The sequence below is a fragment of the Humulus lupulus genome, chromosome 5, assembly GCF_963169125.1.
Source record: "Humulus lupulus chromosome 5, drHumLupu1.1, whole genome shotgun sequence".
NCBI classification, from domain to species: Eukaryota; Viridiplantae; Streptophyta; class Magnoliopsida; order Rosales; family Cannabaceae; genus Humulus; species Humulus lupulus.
In genome coordinates, this window is record NC_084797.1 from 229,959,785 (window position 1) to 229,965,882 (window position 6,098).

Below are 6,098 nucleotides of genomic sequence, written 5' to 3' on the forward strand. Positions count from 1 at the left end.
CTAATTACCTTTTCCAAAACATTATTCTTCCTTTAAGCTCTCTTTAATTCAAAAAATATAAATTTTCCTTCACTTCAATAGTATAACTTCAAAGTATTAGTTGTGAATCAATTTAATGAAACTACAAAAAAAATCAAATAATGTTATTTCTAAAGCAAAATATAGTATTTTTGTTCTAAGCATTGGATGTGAACAATTTAATGACACATCTTAATCAAAGAATATTATATTTTTGCATAGTTAAGAACCAAGTAAAATATGTTCTAACAATCTAAAATACATGATATTATAGATGAAAGAAATATTTATAAGAAGAAAAATCATAAACTTTATTGCTCATTTTGGGAGGTCAACATAAAATAAACACTATATAGTTATATTTTGGTTCATCCTCCACCTTAATAATTTTAAGTGGATTAGAAACCCATAACTATCAAAAACAAAATAAAAATTACAACATAAATAGGAAAATTTGGAGGAGGAACCTCCAAATTATTCATCTAAAAATACATAAAAACTAATCTAAGAAAAGAAAAAGATGGAGAGAATAGAGAGATGGAAGAAGTGGTGTAAGAGAAGGTGTGCTTTAAATGGTGAAATGAGACTCCTATTTATAGATAAATTCTTTGGTAAAGGATAACACTCCTATTGGTCTAAAAAAAGCACATGGATTCATGCTCAAAATTGTCATCTTTTCCTATAGTTACAAATCCAATGGTGGAGAAAGAAGCACATGGATTGATGACATGGCATTGTCAAGAATTGGATTGGGCCTTTCATTTTGGGCTTGCTTTCTTCATTTCTTTATACCAACATTTTATCAACATTTCATTTGCCCCAACAAATACACCTACATAAAGAAATTAAACACACATAAATTAGTAACAACATAATTAAACAAAATAAATAAAAATAAATAAAATCAAAATAAAACTAATAAATTAAAAATTACTTAAAAAATTGATAAATTAATTTAAAACTCAAGAACTAAGCAACAATTGGCTTATAAAATGTGGTAAAATAACTCTATTTTGTAGAGTTATCACACCCCCAAACTTAATGTTTTGCTAGTCCTCAAGCAAAAGAAAAATTAAAAACACACTTTTTTTTTTTAATTGGAGACATCAAATGTTTTCCTCAAAAATTGCATAATGAAAGTAGCTCAAAGAAAATTATGAAGAGACATTAAGTTCATGTAATTAATCCAATAGTCAATCTTGCTTTCAACAACTAATTTTCAATATGGAAACACAAAACTATTTACCAAGTAATCATGTGGAATTTTGGAAAAATTTATGCAAAGATAAAATAAATAAATCTCAAGGAATGATGAATTAATTTTTTTTCGTACTAAAGTCCCATAGGTTCGTTTTTCTTATCTCTCTCCACTAATGTAGAACAACACAAAATCAAGGATCAATAGGACTTTATAGGCTTGTAATGTGCGGGTAAAGAAAAAGGTGAGAAAAATGATATTGAATTTAAGCTTAGATCACTTTTTCCTAACACATGAGTATTTCCGAACTTTTCACTAGACATCACAATATTTCAAGTATACGCTATAACATTTCCATAGTAATTCTTTCAACCCATTTGGAATCTTCAATTTTTTTTTTTTTTTTAGCTTGCCACAATATATATTTTTTTAAGATGTGGCTTTCCGAATTTCTTTCCTATTTTCACTTTGGTAACAAATCAAGATGCATAACTCTATGATATTTTCTCATGTGTAAATAATGAAATTTATGAAGAAGTTTTAGATTTGACATATGGGTAAAACAATAACAAGGCTCGTGTTTGGCTCAAATGGGGTAAACTAGGGAATAATGTGCGTAACGGTGATTAAGTCAAAAGGCTCAAACGTTCCAAAGATAGCCTAAATCATCTCCCTAATGATGTGCTTTTCTAGGATTTCGCCTCAAGAGATAATTAATCGAATTCTAGGACTTGTGAGATTTACAAAATTTTATGCTTATATAAATTAATCTAAATTACACAAAAATTCTTAGAAAGATAGAAAGTGTTCTTTTATGAAAAATCTATATTTAAGCAAGACTTACCCAAAGATTAAAAATAGAGCTTAAGAAATATTCACATTTTTCTAAGAACTAAATTCAAATTCAATTTATCATCTAAAAATGAAAAATCACCAATTTTTTTTTTTTTTGAACATTTTATATAAAAAAAAACACACACACAACACTACCCCTAAACTTAAACAAAACATTGTCCTCAATGAGCAATAAATTTGAAAAAGTTAAGAAAACTCCCTTGAATGTATGCTTCCATGATTTGGCTCCTTCGTTTTTGGGCTAGAAGTTTCCTTCAAACTTATTTGAACTTGAAAAACATGAAACAAACACACAACAAACGTGAAATACAAAAGGAAATACAAAATGGAACTTGAAACTTATGGGTTGCCTCCCACAAAGCGCTTTAGTTTATAGTCTTTAGCCCGACTATTTTTTTTTTTATCCTACACCCAATCGATGGTGTAGAATTTCATTTGTAGGGTGAACTATAATGTTGATGCAAATGCCATAAATGAGAATTGAAAGCATCACACCTACAAAGTAATTAGAGACATGCAATTTTGGTGGCATTTCAATGAAGTAAGAAAATTGCACATCTTTTTTATTCTCCTTTGGAATTTGAGTGAATATGTATATTGGTTCAACTATTGGCTCATGAAATACAACAATATCTTTTTCTTTTTCATCATGAGCCACAACAATCATTTCATCCAACTTCTTAGTTTCAAGAATTGGTTGGATGCTTATCAACGGTTCTCCTACAACTTCATTCATTTTTTCACTCTCATTTTGACTTAATGGGTCGTGAGTGGGTTGACTAGGAAGAACTTGTTTTTCTGACTCGATCATAATAGTTGCAAGTTGACTCATTTGTGTCTCAATTTTCAAAAGGGATTGAGATTGATGATGCAAAATTTGTTGGGTCGACTGCATGAACTGTTGTAGGGTATCCTCTAGAGATGGATTAATTTTTGGTTGAGGAGGACATGACAGATTGGGTTGGGCATAACCCAGATTAGGCGTGTTGAATTGATGCACATGGTTCATTGGAGGCATGTTTTGACTCCATGTAGAATTTGGATTATAGGTGGGATCAAATGGGATTTCTGAGGAATTCTCATAAGCATGCACATCATTGGTTTCATTATAATCAAAGTGCGATGATGCATAATAGTTGTACTCAGGCTTCCAACTAAAATCAATGGGATTTTCCAAGGGATGACTACAATTTTCATGGTGATGAGAGTGAAATGCACTATTTATCTCCCTATGGTCATCTTGAGTTTGCCTAGCTTGTAAGACATCTAGTGTTCTAGACAAATTTTCTATTTGAGCGTTGATGTCTTCTCTTTCCCTAGGATGATATGCATTGTTAAAATTCCTAGTACTATTCCAAGGGCATCCATTTTGGCTCATGTAACCTATGCTACCAATAGGAAACATGGCAATAACTCAATGACAATTTTTTTGTGAAAATCTCAAGAAACCTTTTCTAATATGGAAGGTCAATTGAAATTGCAACCATAGAGCATAATTAGAATTTCAAGAGATTTTAAATTTTTTCTTTTTTGCAAATTAAAATTACAAGAAATAAACATAATTAAATAACAAAACAAAATTAGCAAACATAAATGAAAAATAAAATTAAATGACAAAGACAAGAAACATTTTCTGATGTGGAAGATCAGTCGAAACTGCAACCACAGAGCATACTTTTTTTTTTTTTTTGACAATAAAAAATAAAATAATTAGTAGAAGAATTTTACTCACCTTGACACAAATTGTTTCTCTTCTTTGCAACTCCCCGGCAACGGCGCCAAAAACTTGATGGACCCAAAACGGGTATGTTTTAAAAATTTATACTCGCAAGCGCACGAATCATATTTATAGAATAGTGTTCGTGTAAGCACGAGGTCGAACCCAAAGGAATTGACTTAAATCAAAAGAGAAAACTATTTTTACCAAAGTGAAATAAATTTCTAACCTAGTTCCAAGGATTAATGTGTTTTGTTTTAAAATAAAGAAAGAAAATACTAAAAAAAAATTAAAATAAATAAACTAAAAAGATTTGTTTTTAATAGTTATTTATAAAATTATTAAGATTTTAGAATCCACAAAATATAAATAATAATATTTATTAATATGTTGACTTCCCAATTTTTAGTGATAATTGAAATTAATCTAATTACCTTTTCCAAAACATTATTCTTCCTTTAAGCTCTCTTTAATTCAAAAAATATAAATTTTCCTTCACTTCAATAGTATAACTTCAAAGCATTAGTTGTGAATCAATTTAATGAAACTAAAAAAAAAATCAAATAATGTTATTTCTAAAGCAAAATATAGTATTTTTGTTCTAAGCATTGGATGTGAACAATTTAATGACACATCTTAATCAAAGAATACTATATTTTTGCATAGTTAAGAACCAAGTAAAATATGTTCTAACAATCTAAAATACATGATATTATAGATGAAAGAAATATTTAGAAGAAGAAAAATCATAAACTTTATTGCTCATTTTGGGAGGTCAACATAAAATAAACACTATATAGTTATATTTTGGTTCATCCTCCACCTTAATAATTTTAAGTGGATTAGAAACCCATAACTATCAAAAACAAAATAAAAATTACAACATAAATAGGAAAATTTGGAGGAGGAACCTCCAAATTATTCCTCTAAAAATACATAAAAACTAATCTAAGAAAAGAAAAAGATGGAGAGAATAGAGAGATGGAAGAAGTGGTGTAAGAGAAGGTATGCTTTAAATGGTGAAATGAGACTCCTATTTATAGATAAATTCTTTGGTAAAGGATAACACTCCTATTGGTCTAAAAAAAAACACATGGATTCATGCTCAAAATTGTCATCTTTTCCTATAGTTACAAATCCAATGGTGGAGAAAGAAGTACATGGATTGATGACATGGTATTATCAAGAATTGGATTGGGCCTTTCATTTTGGGCTTGCTTTCTTCATTTCTTTATACCAACATTTTATCAACATTTCATTTCCCCCAACAAATACACCTACATAGAGAAATTAAACACACATAAATTAGTAACAACATAATTAAACAAAATAAATAAAAATAAATAAAATCAAAATAAAACTAATAAATTAAAAATTACTTAAAAATTGATAAATTAATTTAAAACTCAAGAACTAACACAACAACAAAAATCACTATTACCGGCGGAGGAGCCCGCCGGTAATACATGGTATATCCGCCGGTATTTGTTATTACCGGCGGAGGTCCGCCGGTAAAGTCCCGCCATTAATAAACGGTCGGTATTATCACCATTACCGACCGTTTGACACCATCCGCCGGTATTTCACTATTACCGGCGGATTAATAGAGGCGGGAGTCCGCCGGTGATGTGCAACGCTGACACCGTTTTTGACTGGTTTATTACCGGCGGGTTCTGCCGGTATTAATCTGCCGGTATTAAAATACTAATATTAAAATAAAACAATTAATTTTATTTTATTTTTTAATAAATATACATATAATACTTATTTAAAAATAATAATATTTAACATATATTATAATTAATAACACAATTAATATTCATCAAACAAAACTAACATTGTAATTAATCATAAAATTAAAATAAGAAAATACAAATTGTCTCATTTTAATTACATATAAAGTAATTATAACATAAACATAATAAAATTTCAGTTGTCTTAATATAATTAAAAAACATAATCTAATTATTATTGTTTTGATCAGGCCAACTTGGTGTAAAATACTCATTAAGATCAATATCTTGATCACTAGTATTAGGGCGCGGCAACGGTGGTGAAGCAAACTGTGGTGCTTGTGTAGAGTGATGCTGCGAAGATGATCTAAATTGTCGAGCATGTGGTTGCGGTGAGGGAGACTGATGCAAAAAACTCTCAAACTGACCATACCTCTGCTGCTGCGACGGACTCACAAATTGACCATACATCTGCTGTGGATGCTGCTGCTGCAATGAATCCCCGAAGTCACGACGCCTAGGATGTGAAGTCTGAGATCCGGTAGCGACGTCGGGGTAATATAAAGGAGGGGACTGG

General features: G+C 30.0%; 1 long non-coding RNA gene across 1 annotated transcript; it reads right to left on the reverse strand.

Annotated features, from left to right (window-relative positions):
* Positions 1-304: 304 nt before the first annotated feature.
* Positions 305-5,290, reverse strand: LOC133778327 (uncharacterized). The gene is made up of 2 exons (XR_009869083.1): positions 3,804-5,290; positions 305-850 (listed from the first exon to the last, which is right to left on the reverse strand). It is a non-coding gene; the product is annotated as an uncharacterized LOC133778327 (long non-coding RNA).
* Between the last annotated feature and the right edge of the window lie 808 nt (positions 5,291-6,098).